At 34.4% G+C, this 22,121-nt stretch overlaps 1 pseudogene; it reads left to right on the top strand.

Annotated features, from left to right (window-relative positions):
- Positions 1–20,234: 20,234 nt before the first annotated feature.
- On the top strand, positions 20,235–21,885 carry LOC141561904 (elongation factor 1-alpha 1 pseudogene; annotated as a pseudogene).
- The last annotated feature ends 236 nt before the right edge of the window (positions 21,886–22,121 follow it).

Below are 22,121 nucleotides of genomic sequence, written 5' to 3' on the forward strand. Positions count from 1 at the left end.
GTTTCATATAAAAGGTGAAGTAAGTAAGAGAATTTCCTCTAGCAGTGTAGTTTCAAAATTCAAAAAATCTCAGACCATTTGTTTCTAAGCTTGAGAGTCATCAAAGTGCTCTTCTATGTTAGTTTGGGCCAAGGAGGACTTTCTTCTTACAGATGAAGAGTTCATGGAAATTATGGTCAAAGTGAAGTTATATGAAGTTGAGATGATAGGATAGAATCGGGGATCACCTTGAATAGGATAAACTGAGTGAAGACTCTCATAAAAATGTAGCCTCAACCTATACCCTAATTATAACTCATCACTTGTACTATAGTCAAAAGCTGCAGAATAAAAGTCAAAATGTTATCCGCTGCTATTTTTTGTTTCTAGGGTAGATTTTTAATCTCTGGGTAGATTTGCACATTAGGAGGTAAGCCTAAACTCCCCCAACTAACGGGAGAAAAGGTCAGAAGAGGATAGGGGCTTCTGCTTTAGGTCTATATAATCCTGTTTTTGCAGCTTGTGCTTTGAACTCCTCTCATGAGGACACCTTGTCTGCTGAGAGTTGTTCTTTTGTGCTAATTTGTAATAAATCCCTTTTGCTTTTTATCTTGAAAGTCTCTGATTTTAAATTTATGTAAGTCACTGTCTTACATAACCTCTATGGTAGTTCAAATAAGCAAGGAACCTTTTAGCAGATTAATGATGAAAAATGTAATTCACATTAAGATCATAATATCCAACTGTTAGATAGATAGATAGATAGATAGATAGATAGATAGATAGATAGATAGATAAAAAGATAGATAATGTTTTGTAATAATGTCTGGAAATACAAAAATAAGGAGGGGAAAAGCTGACCCTTCCATTGAGGTGCTTACATTCTAATGCAGGAAAATAATACCAGACATATATATATCTATATCTATATATATAGATATATATATGTGTGTGTGTGTGTGTGTACATATCTATATCTATATCTATATATCTATATCTATATCTATATCTATCTATCTATCTATCTATCTATATATATATATATATATATATATATATATATACATGTGTGTGTGTGTGTGTGTGTGTGTGTTTGTGTTTATGTATATAGCTTTTCTTCTCAAGTCACAAAATTAGGAATTCAAGAAAGTGAACTGAAGATAGTTTGAGTTTAGGAATTAACTTCTTCTTCACTCCTAAGCCTTTTAGATTTCTTAACTTCCTGGTATGTACTCAGAGGGGCTCAATGAAAGAGGGGGGTGGGCATAAAGGGTAAAGATTCAAAGCTTCCTCTGAACAATTCACGGTGTGAACAGTGAAGCTGAGCAACTGCTTCTCCTCTGGGAAGAACAAGCTTACTCCAAAGCATGTTTTGATAGTGGTTTAAAAATTCTCAGAATGACTTAACTACAAGAAACCCAGAAAATTAAAGCATATTCAGGGAGGTCAGTGATCCCTAACTGACTACTAGAAACATTAACAGCTGCCCAATTAGAAGCCAAGAAATTTGACTTGAAAATCTAAGCCAGATGATCCATTTTGGTCTCCTACCTTATTTCTGAGTGGGAAAATGAGGGCTCCAGTGAAGCTTTCAGGTGTGAAGAAAATAATAGCAGAGGAGACAGTAGGCTTACAAGTACTCACAAACATAGTGCCAATGTTTCCTTTCCTTTGGGGTTTGTTTTTTGCTGTTCTGAGGTAGAGTAATGGATGTACAATGATTGTTATATTCGAGAGGGTGGAAGACTTGAGGTCTAGGAATGGGAGTGTATATCACAATTGCCCATTGACAAGACAGATAAGGTACAAGCATTTATATGACAAAGTGACCGATGAGATATGGTCGAGAAATAGAATTTGGCAGACAAAATTTCAACCATTAATTATACCCTATTCAGAAATTAACTTAGAGGAGCAAATGCTTGGTAGCAACTCCTAATTTGCTCCCACACTTCTCAAAGATAAATGGATAAAAAGGAAGATGTGACCCTGGTTCTATAGTGAGGAATTGTTTATAAATTTGTTTTTGCTATATATATTACCAGTAAACTTTCATTTTGCAAAAGCTCAGTGTGGTTATTTGGTCAAATTATAATGACAGGGATTTTTAAAAAATAATTTCTATTCTTTTACCCCAATTCCATGTTGTTTAATTTGCATTTCTCTAATCAATAGTTATTTAGAGCATTTTTTAAAAATATAACTATAGATGGCTTTAATTTCTCCATCTGAAAATTGTCTCTTCATATTCTTTGACCATTTATCAATTGGGGAATGACTTGTATTCTTAAAAATTTGACAGTTCTTTATATATTTTAGTAATGAGACCTTTATTAGAAACACTCCAGCTTCTGGAATAAGAACTCACTATTTGACAAAAATTTCTGAGAAAACTGGAAAATAATGTGTCAGAGACCTACATCTCACATCCCATACCAAAATAAGATCAAAATGGGTATATGATTTGAGTAATAAAGGATGATACCATAAACAAATTATCAAAATAAAGGATAATTTACCTCTCAAATCTTTGGAGAAGGGAGGAATTTATGACCAAAGAAGAACTAGAGAACATTATAAGAGGTAAATTGAACAAAACTAATAAGTTTTTGTATAAATAAAACTAACAGAAAAAATATTAAAAGGGAAGTACAGAGGTGGGAGAAAATTTTTTACCACTAGTGTTTTTGATAAAGGCCTTATTTCTAAAAAATACAAAGAACTATGTCAAATTTATCAGAATCCAAGTCATTCCCCAATTGATTAATGGCCAAAGGATATGAATAGACAATTTTCAGATGATGAAATTAAAGCCATCTATAGTTATATGAAAAAATGCTCTAAATCACTATTAATTAGAGAAATGGAAATTAAAACAATTCTAAGGTACCATCTCACACCTCTCAGATTGGCTAAGATGACAGGAAAAGATCATTAAAAATATTAAAGGGGATGTGGGAAAACTGGAACTCTAATGCATTGTTGGTGGAGTTGTGAAATGATCCAGCTATTATCCAGAGCAATCTGGAACTATACCCAAAGGACTATAAAACTGTGTATACACTTTGACCCAACAGTTCCATTACTGGGTCTGTATCCCAAGGAAATCATAAAGAAGGGTAAAGGATACACATGTGCAAAAATGTTTGTAGCAGCTCTTTTTGTGGTAACAAAAAATTGGCAAAGGAGTGGATGCCCATCAAACGGAGAATGGTTAAACAAAAGAATATCTATATATGTAGATAATGGAATATTATTGTTATGAAAAAATGATAAACAAGTTGATTATAGAAAGGCCTGGAAATCATGAACTGATGCTAAGTGAAACAAACAGAACCAGGAAGATATTGTACACAATGGCAACAAGACTGTGTGATGATCAACTGTGAAAGGCTAGTTTCTTCTCAGCAGTTCAGTGATCCAAAGCAATCCCAATAGATTTTGGACAGAAAATGACATCTGTATCCAGAAAAAGATCTAAGAATACTGAATGTAAATCAACTCATGCTACATTCACTTCTTTTTTCTGTTGTTTTCTTTCCTATTGTTTTTTCCCTTTTGCTCTGATTTTTCTTTCCCAACATGATTCATAAAGCAATGTGTATTAAAATTAAAAATAAAAAACTTATTACAATTAAAAAAGAGAGAGGTACAAATAAAAAAGAAAGAAGCACTAGCTGTCAAGATTTTCTTCCAGCTTTGTACTTTATTTTTTCTTTTTCTGTTGCTTTTGTTTGTGCAAACCCTTTTTAATTTAATGTAATCAAAGTTGTCCATTTTGCCTTTCATAATTTTCTCTAGTTCTTTTTTAGTCATAAAATCCTCCCTTCTCCAAAGATCTGATAAATTATCCCTTGTTTTCCTAATTTGTTTATGGTATCATCCTTTATGCCCAAATCATGTATCCAATTGACCTTATTTTTGGTATGGGGTATGAGATGTAGATCTATGCTGAGTTTCTGACATATTATTTTCCAGTTTTCCCAGCAATTTTGTCAAATACTGAGTTCTTGAATTCCAGAAGTTTGGGGGTTTATCAAATATTAAATTACTTTGAGTCTTGATTATTGTGTCATGTGAATCTAATCTATTTTACTGATTAGCCAGTAACAAATGTTTTTGATGACTGTTGCTTTATAATATAGTTTTAGGTTTTGTACTGCTAAGTCACCATTAATTTCCTGGATAGTCTTGATTTTTTTTTTTTTTTTTTGTAGATGACTTTTGTTATTATTTTTTCTAGTTCTATAAAATAATGTTGCAATTTGATTGATATAGCACTCAAAAAGTAGATCAATTTAGGCAGAATTGTCTATTTTATCATATTAGTTCAGTCTACTCTTAAACAATTGATTTTTTTTTTCAATTTTTTAGATCTGACTTTATTTGTATGAGAAGTATTTTGTAATTGTGTATATACAGTTCTTGAGTTTGTCTTGGCAAATAGACCCTCAAGTATTTTATTTTGTCTACAATTATTTTAAATGGAATTTCTTTTCTATCTCTTGCTAATGAGCTTTCTCAATAATAAATAGAAAGTCTGATGATTGTATGTATTTATTTTATATCCTGTAACTTTGCTAAAGCTATGAATTGTTTCCTGTAGATTTTGGATGATTTTCTAGGATTCTCATCATATAATCTGCAAAGAGTGATAGTTTTATTTCCTCGTTGCTTATTCTAATTCCTTTAACTTTTTTCTTTTCTTATTGCTAAAGCCAACATTTCTAGTACAAAGTTGAATAATAGTGGTCATAATGGGCATTCTTTTTTTTTACCCCTGGATCTTATTGGGAATGCATTCAGCTTCTCTCCATTACAAATTATGGTTTTAGATAGATACTGCTTTATATTTTAAGGAAAGCTCACTTTATCCATGTGCTCTCTAGTATTTTTAATAGGAATGGGTGGTATATTTTGCTTTTTTTGCAACTATTGAAATTATATGATTTCTGTTGGTTTTGTTGTTGACATGTTGGATTATTATAATAGTTTTCCTGATATTTAATTAACCCTGCATTTCTGGCATAAATTCCACTTGGTCATAGTATATAATCTTGCTAATAAGTTACTATAATCTCTTTACAAATATTTTATTTAAAATTTTTGCAACAACATTCATTATGGACATCGTTCTGTAATTTTCTTTCTGTTTTGCTCTTCCTGGTTTAAGTATCAGTACCATATTTATGTTTCAGAAGGAATTTGGCATTACCTTCTTTACCTATTTTTCCAAATAGTTTACATAATATTGGAATTAATTATTTTTAAATGTTTGATAGAATTCACTTATGAATCTATCTAGCTCTGGAGATTTTTTTTTAGGGAGTTCATTCATGGCTTCTTTAATTTCTTTATCTAAATTGGACTATATAAGTAATTTATTTCCTCTTCTGTTAATCTGAGCAATTTATGTTTTTTGTAAATAAACATTTCTGTTAGATTATCAGACTTGCTGCCATACAGTTGGGCAAAATATCTCTTAATTATTGCTTTAATTTCTTTGTCATTGGTGGTAAGTTCACACTTTTCATTTTTGATGCTGATTTTTTTTTTCTTTCTTTTTTATTAATCAAATTGACCAAATGCTTATCTATTTTGTTTTTTTTTTTTTTTTAAACCTCTTAGTTTTGTTTATTGGTTCAATAGTTTTCTTACTTTCAATTTTATTAATCACTTATTTGAGTTTCAGAATTTCTAATTTGATATATAATTGTAAGTTTTAAATTTGTTATTTTTCTAAATTTTTTTAGTTGCATGTCCAATTTATTAATCTCTTCTTTATTTTATTCATGCAGCTATTTAGAGATAGAAAATTATTTTAACTGCTTTGGCTGCATCCCATAGGTTTTGGCATGTGGTTTCATTATTGTCATTCTCTTGGATGAAATTATGGATTGTTTCTGTGATTTGTTGTTTAATCCACCCTTTTTTTTAGAATTAGATTGTTTAATTAGCATTTGGTTTTTATTCTATCTTTTCAGGCCTTTTTATTGGATATAACTTTAATTATATCATGGTCTGAATATAGAAGCATTTCTATATTTCTGTATTTGTGAGGTTTTTATGCCCAAATACATAGTTAATTTTTGTGAAGGTGCCATGTACTGTGAAGACAAATGTGTATTCCTTTTTGTTTCTATTCAATTTTCTCCAGAAGTCTGTCTTATCTAGGTTTACTCAGACTCTATTAATCTTCCTCTTTTCTTTCTTGTCTATTGTGTGGTTATATTTGCCTGATTCTGAGAAGGGAAAGTTGAGATTTCCCACTAGTGTTGTCATCTTGTCTATTTCTTCCTATAACTAGCTTAAAATCTTCTCCAGCAATGTGGCTGCTCTACCACTTGGTGCAGGCACATTTAGTATCTTTACTATTTCATTGTGTACAATACCCTTTATCAAGATGTACTTTTCTTCCTTATCTCTTTTAATAAGACTTATTTTTATTTTTGTTTTATTGCAGATCAGAATTGCTACCCCTGCTTTTTTTTTTTTTTTACTTCAGCTGAAGCACAATAAATTCTGTTCCAGTCTTTTACCTTTACTCTGTTTGTGTCTCTCTGTGTCAAATGTGTTTTTTGTTAACAACATATTGTAGGATTCTTTTTCTTAATCCACTGTGCTATTGATTTTGGTTTTATGGGAGAGTTCATCCCATTCTCATTCAGTTATGATTACCAAGTATAATTCCTTCCATCCTATTTTCATATATATATATATATATACTTTTGTTCTCTCTTTCCACTTATTTCTTAGTCCTAATTTTTTAATCCACCCCACCCACTCTCTTATCTTCTATCACCCCTCCCCCATTCCCTTGAGTCTTATGTTTGTAGATTAAATTTTCTGTTTAGTTCTGTTTTTTTTTTTTGTTTTTTTTTTTTTTTTTTTTTTTTTTCCCAATAGAAATGACTAAAAGTCTCATTTCAATGAAGCTCCATTGCCTCCCCTGAAAAATGATGCTAAGTCTTGCTGTATAATTTTTCTTGGTTGTTACCCTGGCCCCTTTGCCTTCTGGAATATGATATTACAGGTCTTATCCTTTATTGTACATGCTGCCAGATCCTGGGTAATCCTGACTGTTGCTCCTTGATATTTGAATTGTTTTTGTCTGGCAGCTTGCAGTATTTTTTTTACCTGACGTTGTAATTCTGGAGTTTCATAACAATGTTCTTTGAGGTTTTCCTTGTGGGATCTCTTTTCTAAGGTGATCAATGAATTCTCTCATTGAGTATTTCCCCATTTGATTCTTGAATATTGAGGCAGTTTTCCTTAGATATTTCTTGAAGGATGCTATCCAGTCTCTTTTTTTTTATTTTGATCTTGGCCTTCAGGTAGGCCAATAATTTTTAAATTGTCTCTTCTTGATCTATTTTCTGAGTCTGTTGTTTTATCAATGAGATTTTTCACATTTTCTTCTATTTTTTTTCATTCTTTTTAGTTTGTTTGATTATTGCTGTCATTATCTCTCATTTACCATGTTCTCGTTTTTAAGGTGCAATTTTCTTCAGTTATCTTTTGTATCTCTTTTTCCATTTGGTTAATTCTACTTTTAAATAAGTTCTTTTCTTCAGACAATTTTTTTTCTTCCTTTTCCAAACTATTGACTTTCTCATGCATACCTCTCATTTTCTTTCTCATTTTTCCTTCTGCCTCTCTTATTTGCCTTTTAAAGTCTGTTATGAGTACTTCCAAAAAGCCTCTTTAGGCTTGATCAATTCATATCTCTCTTTGAGATTTCTTCTGTGCATATTTTGTCTTCCTCTGGTGTAATGTTCTTGAATTGTGAGGGTCCAGTCGTCTGCTCAATTATAATCCTTCTCTGGGAGTAGATCTGTAAAATCTTTTCTTCTGTGCGCAGGTTTCTTGGGAGCTCTGAATCTCCTCCAGCCTTTCTCAAATCAGACTGGTCTCCTTTCAGCCTGCCTGGCATCAAAACTATCCCAGAGTTGATTCTCTCAGACCCAGTGCTCCCCTTCTTTTATCCTCCCAGAGAATGGGCGTGGTATAACGCAAGGGCTTCTAGGAAACATTACTTCAACCAATGAACTTGCTCCTCTTAGAATTCCTAAGGTATAAACTCCCTTTAAAGGCCAGAACCAAAGGTCTGAGCCAGAGAACTGTCAAGTCAACCTGAGTTCTCAGCTTATCATTGTCCAGACACCCTGAGTTCTCACCTTGTTACTGTCCAGACAACCTGAGTTCTCACTTTGTAATCCTAACACTCTGGGTTTGTGTTTTTGTCTGCTCTATCACCATAGTAGCTTTTATGGTCAAGGTTCTTTTCTGCTTTTTGCTCATTTTTTTCCCTTTCTTTTGGCATTTCCTCTTTCTTACTTTTTTATGGTTGATCTCTGCTTTGGGCTAAAGGGGATACTGTCTCCGTGCAGCTCTGAGCCTTGGCTTTAAGTACAGGGGCCCCTTGTGTTTGTAGGGAGTAGCTTTGCCTGCTGTTTTCAGGAAAAGCCTGGATTTCCTGAGTTTTCTTTCTGAACTGGGACTGAAAACTGTCCTACTTATTTGTCTCTCTACTTATCCAGGACTGAGTGTCTTAGTTGCTGATTTTCTGTGATTAATTTCTTTCCCCATCAGCTTTTCCAGAGTCTATCTTACCTGGGCTGAACACCCTTTTTACCCAAGTGAGACTGACCTTTTCCAAAAATTTTCCAGTCTATCTTGAGCAGAAGAGTGGTTTCATTCCATCAGACTCTGTTCAAAGGCTTGGTTTCATGTGGTTTTCCAGGGAAAGTGGGAGAACTAGAGTAGCTTCCTGACTTTACTCTGCCATCTTGTCTCTATACCTGAAAGTGTTCTAAATCATCCTATTTGTCATTTCATATGATATAATAATATTTCATTACAATCATATACCATAGGTTGGTTAGCTATTCCTCAACTAATGGGACATCACTTCAATTTCTAATTCTTAGTCACAACAAAAAAGAGCTGTTATAAATATCTTTGTGTAAATAGGTACATTCTTCATTTTTTGACTGTCTTTAGAAATAGATATAGCCGTGATATTACTGGATCAAAGGGTATGCACAATTTACAGCTGTTTCAGCATAATTCCAAATTGCTCTCCAGAATGGTTGGATCCCTTCACAATTCCACCAATCATTAGTGTCCCAATTTTCCCATGTCCTCCCCTATTCTTTATGAAATCTAGTGATAACTAGAGTAGAGAGGTTTAGAGTCAGAATGGCACGAGCTCTCTAATTTGCTCAAATCTGGCCAGCCTATCATTACTAGTTATGAGCTTGCCCAGATCACTTAACCTTTGTGTCTTTTATCAAATCTTTTGCAAGCCTCAATATCCTCCAGGATCCATTCCTGATCTATGCTTCACTAATCCTGTCATCAAACAGTTTTCTTTGTCCAGATAAGAATTATCTTTTAAAATAGAGATCTCAAGGTCTCATTTAACTCTCCATTACAAATGATGAAAATAGAAGATGACAAGTCCCAGATGACTAGAAGTTAAAATAGGTGGTTCCATTCTTGTTGGACACTATTCTTGTGCATTTCTGAGAGACAGACAAATGGACATGTGGAGCAGCAGTGTGGTCTAGTGGATGGAAATCACAAAGACTTGAGTTTAAATCCTGACTAGAGGATAGAAGTTTGGAGTCAGAAAGACAGAGATCTCTCCAGTTTGCTCCTCTGTACCCAGTACAACTACCTACCTCAAATATTTATGCTAGGTATATGAGCTCGCCCAAGTCACTTAACTTTTGTGCTCCTTACTTGTCTTTTGTCAAGTCTTTTGCAAGCCTCAATATCCTCTATGATCCATTCCTGAAATGTTTCTATAATCCGGTGCCACAGTTTCTTCATCTGTAAAATAGGTACAATAATATGTACTTACAAGATGGAATGAATTAACATTAGCAAAGCTTTGCATATTTTATTGGCTATAGAAATGCTAGCTATTCTTGTTGCTGTTGTTGTTAGATAATAACTTTTGTCAGTCAGCTAATGTTTATTAAGTACCTACTATTAAGTAGTAAGTACCTCAGTGCCAGACACTGAGCCAAGTACTTGGGAATCAAATAAAAGGCCAAAGAGGGTATCCCTGCCCTTAAGGAGCCTACGATCTAATGAGAAAGATTAAGTGTAAACAATTATGTCCAAAGAAATTGTAGATGAGATAAATTGGAAATAATTAACAAAGCAAAGATATTAGTCAAGATATGGAAGGTTTACCAAGAAAGACTTTTTAAAATTAATAGGATTTTATCTGAGATTTGAAGAAAACCAGAGAAGTTAGGATGTAGAAATGAAGAAGAAATTTTCAAGCATAGAAACAAGCATCATGCCTCCTGATGTCAGATGGAAGAGATGTCCTGGCAATTGTTTTATTTTCAATCCCCATTCCCTCTTACTATGAAGTTCAATTTACCTTGAATTTGGTAGAAAGGGCACTTTACTTTTACTGGTCTTTCTTAACAGTATATATAAAGCTCCATTTTATGCCACAATTTAGTCTGTCTAGCCCATGGACTAGTCCTAACGAAAAATCACTTCCCCCATCCCATTACATTTATAATGTTAAGTTTATTCTGAGAAAGTGAAGGGGACTATGAGATTTCTACAAGAGGTCCTTGAGAATAAAGTCTGTGCTTTAAGTCCTGCTAAAATTCAGTGTTCATGGAAGCTGTGTAGTTTCTGCCAGTCATATGATGTGGGACCCAGCAGGAAAAGCTGCCAGACCTGAAATAAGAGACTGAGCATTTAATAGGCTTGCTTGGGTTTGACAGCACCTTCTCTGTCACTTTGTTATCCCCTATTGTATCCCCTACATCAGGTAATCAGGAACCAAGAAAAAGTCAATTTGGGGTATGACATGCCCTCCTTCTGGGACCTTATTTCTTGGAGCTTGATTGTTCTTGAGCTTTCATGATGGTTCAGGATGTGACCTGGTTTTTGTGAAGGATGATACAGGCTCCATATCCTAACCAGGCCATAGGATTCTGGACATGTCATCTTCCAGCAGAGATAGATAATTGCCTTCTTTTTGAAACAGCTCTTAGTTTACTACTGGGCCCTAACAGAAATAGAGTACATTATAAAAGAGATTGAAACTCTCATTTTTGCTGAACTTTCTTGTCAAATGTCAAAATGTACTATGTTCATACTATGTGGAGTATTCAAATTGAATTCATCTTGGAGGGATCCACAGCATGAGTTGGCTATGGGTATATACATATAATGATTCCAGGCTACTGCTAAGGCCATGGTTCAGGGAGGAGGAATAGGAAACATGGAGCATGGCATAGTGAATACAAAGCCAGACATAAAACAGGGAAATCTTGGGTTTGAGTCCTGATTCTACAAAGAATGACTTTGTGACCCTAGTAAGTTATTTAATCTCTTAGATGTACAAGGCACCTCTCTAATGCTATAAATTTCCAAGAAGGTATTGATATCCATTGACAGAAGGAGTTCCCACATCCTGGTTTTCTTATACCAGTACCATCACAGAAACAATAGATATATTTATCTTATACTTATCCTAACATTATCCTGTACTTATCCTAATATTAAGGGAGGAGTTTAAAAGGGTACAATCCTTTGGTCATACTGATAATTGGTCATGGCTGTGCTATCCAGATCATAAAAGAAGAAATCAGTGCAGGAGTGTTCTGGAGCCAGCTGAAACAGTTCTGGAAGCCCACTGTTAAATTTTCAGTGTAAATATTTATACCAAATAGGCAAAGGTGACAAATCATGGTTTGAATTTTTGTTTTACTATTTAGTGATGAAGAAAATGTTAATAATGCAGATTAAATCTAAAAGAATGTCATACACACACACACACACACACACACACACACATATTTCCCCAGAGAAATGGTTATTACAAATTTATCAGCACACATCTAAGCAAGCCCCACATTTGGGGGAGGTTAGCATCTGTGCTACCATTAGTTAACTGGAGATGGAAATTAGAATGTAAGCCTAACAGTACAAATATAAGGAACTCATTATAGGGGGCTAAGAAGTTTTTCAAGGTAGTAACTTCTTCCTTGTATAGGACATACCACTAGATCACAACAGAAGTAGCAAGGGAATATATTGATAAATAGAGGAGGCTAAAAAAAAAAAACATAGGAGACCCAGCAGGTACTAGATCAAGTGCTCTATATTATTCCTTCCTAATGTCTAAAATTTACAGAATAGGTCCCTTGAATTATTTTAAAATGTCTCCTCAGTAAGGGGACAACTATTGATAGAAAAAGTTATAGAAATGTAGATAAATAGCAATAATCTTTTTAAATAAAAAATATTAAAATCATACTTACTATACAATTTGGAATCATGGAGGGCATCTACGTAATACAGTGGTTAGAATTCCAGGCTCGGAAACAGGAAAACCTGAGTTAAACTCTGCCCTCAGATATTTACTAGCTGTGTACTTCTGGGCAAATCTTGTTTGCCTCAGTTTCCTCATTGTAAAATGAGCTGGAGAAGGAAATGTATTAGTAACATTGCCAGGAATACCCCATGGTGTTATAAAGAGTCAGACATTACTGAAATGATTAAATAATTACAATTTAGTATCATGGCAAAGAAAAGGGATGTCTCTATAGTAAAAAATAAACATTTTAAAAATTCTCATTATAGAAACTACTTCTGTTGTAGAAACACTAGAGAAACAGACTGAGAAATTTTCATCACTCACCAAGACACACTGTCAGGTACCCTCCCTTTTTTCTATCTCATTTTGATAATAGTGCTTGAGGGTGAAGTGTATGCCTAAAAGTACTCTAAAGCTGGAAAGAGACCCTAAGGCTTTACAGACTGTGTACAAAAGACTGTGATGATGACAAATTAGTCATGACTGAAGGGTAAGAATCTATTTATGGCACAGGCTACATACAATCTTCTAGAAGCTGATCGTTCAAGCAAATGATAGTGTCCTTGATTTCACACCCAAAATACAAGGGTCCAACTACTCTAGACTCTCCTGTCTCTTATTGTAGGGTGCACGTCAAAAGAAACTGATACTAATTGAAAACAGTCAGAGGTATGAGGGACAAGAAGTAAAATGAGTGAAGATTTGGAACTAAGAAAGTTGCATGTTTAGAAGGGAAAGGATAATTCACTTTGGCTAGAATATAGTACATATGTTAAGTTATGGAAAATTAAGCAGGGTAATATCAAACTGTGGACGCCCTACAAAGATATATGGTTTGTATAATTTATATTATATCTAATAACATAGGATTCAGAGATAGACTCTGAATTTAGTCCAATAAAATTTAGTCATAAAATTTAGTCCAATATTTTAATTTTTGAAATGAAGAAACTTAGGTCCATAAATATTTAGAGACTCCTAGGATGATAAATGGTTTTAAAAGGCTGAACCAGGAGTCAAGGGCAAATTTTCTTTAAACTCCAAAGGGTTCATTCTACTCTACTACACTGAGATATAACCTACAACAAGAGCATGTTAAGAAGATCTTGTAAAATTAGGTTATATTAGTTTAGAATGGATTAATTAATCAACCAATCAAAATTTATTAAATGCTTACAATGTGCTAGGTTCTATGCTAAATGTTGAATATAGAAAAAGAGGTATAAGGCAGTTCTTGCCCTCAAAGAACTTAAATTTAATGAGAGACAGCATGCAGACAAGTGTATACAAAGAAAGCTGTATATAGGATAATTATGAGATTATTAATGGAAGGAAAGCATTGGAATTAGGAGATGATAGAGAAGGATTCTTGCAGTAGATGAGATCATAGTTGGGATTTAAAGGAAGCCAGGAAGCTCAGTACTCAGACCAAAGGAGGGAAAGTATTCCAGGCATGGGGAACAGGCAAATGAAATGCCTAGAACTGTCTTGTTCATGTAATAGTCAGGATGCCAGTATCACTGAATCAAAGAAAACATGTATGGGAACAAGATGTAAGAAGACTAGAAAGATAAGAGAAATCATGAAGAGCTTTGAATGTCAAACAGAGAATGTTGTATTTGATTCTGGAGACCATTAGAAATCACAGGAATTTATTGAATAGGGAACTCACATGTTCATTTTTTAGGAAAATCACTTTAATGGGTGAATGGAGGATGGATCAGAGAGGAGAAAGATGAGGTAGGCAAACCCACCAGCAGACTATTGCAGTAATTCAGACATTAGGTGATGAGTCCATGTCTCTGAGTGACATCATGGTCAAAGGACAAAAAGGGATTTCTGGGAGAGATGTTGCAAAGATAACCTTTTATCTTAATCTTAGCAACCACTTGGATATAGGGGGATGAGAGATGAGGAATGCAGAATCAGAAGGTGACACAGCTCACTCATTTCTCTGCAGTCTGGCTTCTCACTTCATGGCCTTACTTCACTTCTCTATTACTTAAGATATAAGTGATTAACCCTATCTCTGAATCCTCCTTTGATTTCTGACTGTTATTTCTAGTGTATTATTCTGCCTATGAAACTTTTTATTTATTCTTTGTTCAGTAACTTTCTATCTCCTCTTTAACAATGATGGTCTCCCAAGTTTCTGCCCCATTATTTTTCTCCATATATAACCTCTGTATATATTTTTATTAGCACCTATGTGCTCAATAATCATTTCAGAAGACCACTGAATTAATCATTCTATCTATTTTTCTCAGTCTATCAATGCATTTATATCTCTATTTCTTATTCTCAAGAATGTCAGACTGCATTACAGACTGGATTACCAATATCTATTGGATGCCTCTACAGGTGTCTCATTATCATCTAAAACACAACATACCCAAAGTAGAACTAACTTCCTTTTTCACCAGACCTACTTCTTCTCCACAAGTCTCTTTTCCTATCAAATACATCATTAATCTTACATTCACTCAAGGTCAGAATTGAGAGGCAATACAGATTTATGGAAATTGAATGGATCTGAGTTCTAATTCTAAGCTAGTCAGTCAAGTTCTCTGGGTTTTGATGACCTGATCTGTAAAATGATGGGGTTGACATATATTATCCAAGATTTCTTCTAGATCCATATCAGGGCATACTGAAACAAAGAACTTAGAAAACATTGTTAAATTTGCATTGTGAGCTTTTATGTCTCAGAAATGAGCTATAGCAACAAACAAGAACTTGTGTTCATTGGCTTGTTATTCATTTGTGTCTGATACTCTGTGATCCCTTTGGGGGTTTTCTTGATACTGGAGTGGTTTGCCATTTCCTTCTCCAGCCCATTTTTTAGATGAAGAAAATGAAGCAAACACATTTAAATGATTTGCTCAGGCTGACACAGCTAGTATCTAAGTCTAGATACTACTAGATAGAACTCAGATCTTCCTCACCCAGGCCTGGCACTCTAGCTGCCCTGTTGATTGTCTATACTTAAAAAAAAATGTTGATGTGGATTAAATGAAGAAATGTTTTGCTTAACTATACATATTCGTAACTTTTGCTTTTCTCTACTTTTTCAACAGGTAAGGGAGGAGGGAAATTAGAGGGAGACAATTTAGAACTGAAAATAAAATAAAATTTAAAAATATAAATAAATTTAAAATTGTACTTACATTTATTAGGATTGAGGGAGAAAAGACAATTGCTAGACAATTACAAGCACCTCCCCTGTAATGCTCTTTTAACATTGTGTAAGTTTAATATATATATTACAAGGGTTCAAGGAATGAAGTCAGCACCAGATTGGAAGCTAATCATTATCACTGGAATTTCTATGCAACTTTATGGTTTACAAGGTGCTTTCTATCCTTTTTCTCATTTTTGTCTTACAAGATCCCTTTCTATAATTCTCTGGGTTACTAAAAAAATTTTCCTTTCTTCTTTTCTGTCCTAAGATGGCTCATGGCTATTCAGATGAGATAAATGCCCTGCTCTTTCTGGAAAATCTGATGTTTAATTGTTGTGATTTTAAATGACAACAAAGACAAAGATGATTAGAATTTAAACACAACTCTACAATGTCAAGACTTACATTCTAGGATAGGATTGTAATCTAAATATTTAAGAAACTTAACCATGTTACCCACAGGGTAAGCAGATTTACCTTTCTTTAACAAAGAGAAAAAACTAGAGCACTGGAAAGCAAATCTATAAATATGTTTCCAATTGCTTCATCCTATCTGATAAGAAGGGGTGGGGGGGAAGGAAGGCATTCTAGCCTCAGGCCAATATAGCTGTAAGTATTTTACCTCTAAATTAGCACTTTTTCTAGCAAAGGACACCAGGGAGTAAAGGGAATTTGTCTAACTTAATCACAATTAAATAACCTCAAACACTCTACATCCCCAACATATTTGATAATTTAAATGATAAAGTTCTTATTTAAAAAAAAATAGACTATATGACAAGATATAGGTCTTAAAGAAATATCTAAAGCAGATGGCCCTAGTGACCTGAGCCTTGGGGAAATAAGTCTACTTCAACCGCATGGGTGAGTGCCAAGTTAATCAGATGGGGTGAGAATTCAGCTCAGCCAGCTGTTACTAAAAGGAAACTAAGGACCATACTATACTTTGCTTCACAATGCAGCTAAGAGATTGCCATTCCCCTTTTCTCCCCATCTCATAAAAAGTACAATTTACTAAGAATGCACTATCACAGTTTTATGTATGAACTAAAAAATAGCTATATTCTTTTACAGCACATAAAGAATGCACACAATGCATAAAGAATATGTAAGTAAGATTTTTCTCCTGAAGGAGCAGATAATGTCTATCCTTCCTTTAGCAAACAAATGACATTTTACCAAGATTAAACACTTTGGAGGGATATATGCTTTGGAGTCCCCCAATACACTCACACAAAACAGATCTAAGACCCATATATTTATATCACCATTTGTATTTATATCTCTATACAAACTCCACCCTCCCCCTCACTAGGTAAATTATGATACAACTGCCTCCAATGTATGTGCTTTATGCTACTATCAATTAGTCTTTCATTCATTCATTCATTCATTTAGGCAATATGTTTTTATTAAACACATGCTATCTATCAGGAATTGTGCTAAATCCTAGAGATACAATCCATTGGAGAAGACAACATGCAAACAACTATGTGCAATCAAAATATAAATAAAACAAAATAAAAACAATGAACAGAAAGAAGGTACTAGTTTTGAGTGGGATTGGAAAATGCTTCTTTGAGCAGGAGAAATTCTAGATGGGATTTGAAAGAAACCAAGGAATTCAGGAGACTGATAAAAGAAGGAGAGTTTCACATATGGGGGATACTCAGTAAAAATGTCCTTCCCTTAAGGAGATGGTGTATCTTATGCAAAAAACAGCAAGGAGACTAATATCAGTGGATCATAGAATATTTGATAAGGAAGCAGGGCTATATATTAAAGTGTAATAAGACTAGAAAAATAAGAAGGGGTCAATTTTTCTCAATACCTTTTCCTTTCAAAGATTCCTTCTCAACCTATTTTTTAGAGTGGCAGCAACAGATCCCAAAGAAAGCCTAGTGGACCTGGAAACATGGCCATAGATAAGGGGTGTGGATTGGGGTGGAGAGAGGCAGAGGAAGGGAAGGGAAGAAGAGAGGAAGGAAGGGAATATATGACATATTTGTTGCTGAGTCATTTTAAGTCGTATCTAACTCTTTATGATCCCATTTGGGATTTTCTGACAAAGATACTAGAGTGATTTGCCATTTTCTTCTCTAGTTCTTTTTTACAAATAAGGAAACTAAGAAAAACAAGGTTAAGTGACTTGTGCAAGGTCTGCACTTAAGTGCAGACACATAAGTAAGTGTCTGAGTTAGATTTGAATTTAGGAATATGTCTTCCTAACTTCAGGCCCAGCATTCTATCCACTGTTACTTAGCTGCCCTTTACATACACATAAACACACATACTATAAATATATGGATTTGGTCTGGAACTGTGATCTCTTTGTTTTAGGGAACCTCCAGTGAGGAATTTCCCTTCACCACTGCAGATTAGCACTTGCTCTGTTAAAGTCTCAGTGAGTTACCTGGGATAAGGATAGATGAAATAATTTGTGCAGGGTTACATACCAATAGGTGCAAAGTATAAGGTTTTCAGCCAGGTCTTTCTGATTCTGAAGACTTGAGTTCAAATTTGACTTTAGACACCTGCTAGCAATGTGATACTGGGCAAATCCTTTAACCTTTTGCTTTAGTTTCTTTACTTATAAAATGAGGTGGAGAAAGAAATGGCAGCTTTTGTCCAAAAAAAAAAAAAAAAAAAAAAAAAAAACACCTAAACACATGGTTTTAGAACATCAGTTTCCATTCAGCCACAAAGAACCAGATACAGAACCAGAGACAACTAAAATATGACTACTTATGCCTGTAGCATGGGGTTATTGTGAGAAAAGAGCTTCAGAAACCTTCAAGTGCTATAGAAATTTGAGCTCTCCTTTATTTTCACATGCTGTCATCTGTCTAAAATGTGCATGAAGGTGAGGAAGTGCAGAGTATCATATATGACCATTTTGCCAGCGTGGCCTTGACTGGAGTCAAGAAAAGGATAAAATATTATCTAATGCCATCTACCCACTAAAGGTATAGATACCAGGCAGAAAGCAAATAAAGTAAAATGTAATTATAGCATCTACCTCATCAATATACATAATTATTTCTCTTCTCTTAATCATATCCCCAAGCCTCTGGACTCTTGACACATGCAAATACTTCATTATTACACATTTTAAATGCTTTAAAGGAGAAACTCAAATGAGGCAGGCTTTTTTTTCCTTCTTTATCTGCTGCAGGCAGTGAAAGAATTTACTGTGTCTCAATAAGACATTTGAAATTTCACTCATTTAAATTGTCCCAACCTCAAAAGCATTTTAAACACAAATCCGTCTTCTTTTGGCAGTCTCAATGTCAAAAAGTTATCAAGGGAACAAAGCACACCTTCAGCCTAATCAAATGATACTTTTTACAACCGACATTTCCATTATCTAGAGCTAAGCTAAACTCTACAAACAATGAACATACAACTGAAATTCAAATTACTCTATTTATAAAAAATTGTCAGAAAATAGGAAATATTGAAAACTCCAAAGTGATGACAAACAGGAAAGTCAACTTGCTGAGAATAAAATAACCCTTCGAAATGCCAAACTCCACCCACAAAGGTGTCAAAATAACAAAGTAAGGATTGACAACATGGCATTCTATTCCTTGTTTTCTTTGAAGTTTTTATGCCTCAGTTTGTCATGTTTAGGAAATGGATTCTACTTGCCATATGCCTCTCTGCCATTTGGTAAAAACACCCTTGCATACAGAGAGAGTGGAGCTGAGAAGAAGGTCAGAAAGTGGATAAGATCTAAATGGCAATTTTTTTCAAAAGCCAAATGCTCAGTGATTTTTGGTTGGTTATCTCCATTATTGTCATTTTTTTTTTTTTCTACTAACAAATCCTCCCTTCACAGTGTATGTAAGATTAATGAGGTGGTATGTTTAAATATTATTATCTTATTAAGAGAGGTATTATATAAATATTGAGTTATATAAGCACATGCCATGTTATATATTATTTTTGTTATTATTATTTTCAGTCATGTCTATCTTTTGGGGTGATATCATTTGGGATGTTCTTGGCAAAGATACTGAAGTAGTTTGCCATTTCCTTCTTCACCTCATTTTACTGATGGACAACTGAGGCAAATGGAGTTATACAGCCCAGGATCACACAAGTAGTAAGTATCTAAGGCTAGATTTGAACTCATGAAGAGATCTTCCTAATTAAAAGCACAATGTTACTGCACTTCCTAACTGCTCAGATACCTATAGGTACTTTTATAGGTATAAACCAAACATTTTAAATACTAAAACTAATAAATTTGAAATTGTAAGCATAAAAGGACTTTTGTAAGGGTGTCAAAAAAAAAGTAGAAATAAAAGTCACCAATCTGAACACAAGGTTCCTTGGTGAGCATTTCTAATACTTTCTTGAATACTTCTCAACTATGAAGCTTAAAAAGGGATTCAGAATGCTACTTGATCCTCATTTTCACTTCAAGACTCCCTCTGCTGTCATAATTCAGCAATATATCCTGTTTGAGATTATCTCTATCAACAATTCAGGGCCCAGTGGTAATTATTTACCAATTCCTAATAAATAATTCCTCTTTTCTCATTGAGTTCAATACTCAGCTCCCAGTGTACCAATTCCTGCTCTCATATAAAAGTGGACTTTAAAAAACATGTTAATAGTCCCTCAAAAATCCTAACATTCTTTTTCACAATGGGCTATTCACCAAAATACAGGTATTATGGAAACCATCAGTAAACCACCATAAAAATGGGCAAGGAAAAAAGTATTAACATTGGTCACACAAACTCTGATATGTCACCACTATTGGCCACCTCATCTACAAATGTGGTGAAATTGATAAGAAACCCATTGAGAACTTTTAAGAAAGAGGCTGCTAAAGACCAGTTTTACTGGAACATAAAGTGAGTGAGGGAACTTTTTCTCTCACTTTTGAGCATGGGTTGTGTGATGAAAGAGGGAAAACATGTCAAGGAAGTACATAAAAAGGGAAGACCAAGAATTCTGTTAATTTCATCATCCTCAGTCAACTGAGGGAAGAATCTTGTACTTCTGGATAGGAAATAAAAGGCTCATTCCCTCATCTTTAAGTGTGAATCTGCTCAAGGACTGCGCCTGGATGGATTGCCAGTTTTTTTGCAAGAACTATAAATAAATCAATTTACTTCATACAAAAAAAAAAAAAGAGGCTGCTAAAATAGAAAAATGCCCTACAAAAATTGGCTAAGATGAAGGTTGTTGAATGTAAGTGTAGTATCAGTATTGATTATCTCTCTGTAGAAATTTGAGATCAGCAAGAATTATGTAACTATTGAGGACACAGAGACTTTATAAAGAATTTGATTACAGACACATCTCAGACCGACTATGCTGTCCTGTTGGTGTTGGTGATTTTGAAGCTGGAGTTTCAAAGAATGGGCAGACCTGTTAGCATGGCCGACTGGCATATACACTAGGTGTGAAACAATTTATTGTAGGTGTAAATGAAATGGATTTCACTGAGTCCTCTTTATTCCTCCCATCCCAGACAGAAGAGATATAAGGAAATTGTCTTGGAGGTTAGTACCTGTATTAAGAAAATTGACTGCAACCTCAATACAGTAGTTTTTGTGCTAATTTCCGGCATATGACAACATTTTGGAGCCAAGTTCTAATATACTTTGGTTTAAGGGATGGTAAGTCACTCCGAAAGATGGAAATACTAATGTAACTATACTGCTTGAAGCTTTGGATTGCATCTTGCCACCTACTCATCCAATTGACATGTCCCTTTATCTATCTATCCCTCCAAGTTGTCTGAAGGATTGGTGGTATTGATATAGTATTTGTTGCCTAAATAGAAATTGACGTTCTAAAACCGAGTATGGTGGTCACTTTTGCCTCAGTCAAGGTTACAACTAAAGCCTGTTGAAATGCAACATTAAGGCTTAAGTGATGCTCTGTCTGGGGATAACATAGATTTCAATGTGAAGAACATGTCTATCAAACATGTCTTCTGTGGTAATGTGGCTGGTGAGACCAAGAATGACCTGCGTATGAAAGCAGCTGGTATCATTGCACAGCTGATCCATTTAAGCGACATTAGAGTTGGCTATACACTTGTTCTGTGTTGTCAAACTGCTCATATTGCTTGCAAGTTTGCTGAACTAAAGGGAAAAATGGATTGTCATTCTGGTAAGAAACTGGAAGATAGCTCTAAATTCCTAAAACTGAGTGACACTGCTATTACTGACTTGTTCCAGGCAAGCCCATGTGTATGGAGAACTGATTATCTTCCTTTGGGTTGTTTTGCTGTTTATGACATGAGGCAGATTATTGCAGTTGGTATCATTAAGGTGGTATCACAAGAAGGCTATTAGGAGCTAGCAAGGTCACACAATCTGCCCAGAAGTCTAAATGAATATTCTGTACAACACCTGCCACCCAGTCTCAATTAGTGGTGGAAGAACAATATCAGAATTGTTTTTTCTCAACTGGTCATTTAAGTTTGATAGTAAGAGACTGCTTAATTATTACAATGCATTGAAAAGCTTCAGAAGGAAAGAAAAGTTTTTGTGGACCATTTGTTTCATGTCAAATTTAAGTAATTAGTTTTTAAAATCACTAATTTTTAAATGAAAACAACTTGACCAAAAA

This window comes from Sminthopsis crassicaudata, chromosome 3, assembly GCF_048593235.1.
Source record: "Sminthopsis crassicaudata isolate SCR6 chromosome 3, ASM4859323v1, whole genome shotgun sequence".
NCBI classification, from domain to species: Eukaryota; Metazoa; Chordata; class Mammalia; order Dasyuromorphia; family Dasyuridae; genus Sminthopsis; species Sminthopsis crassicaudata.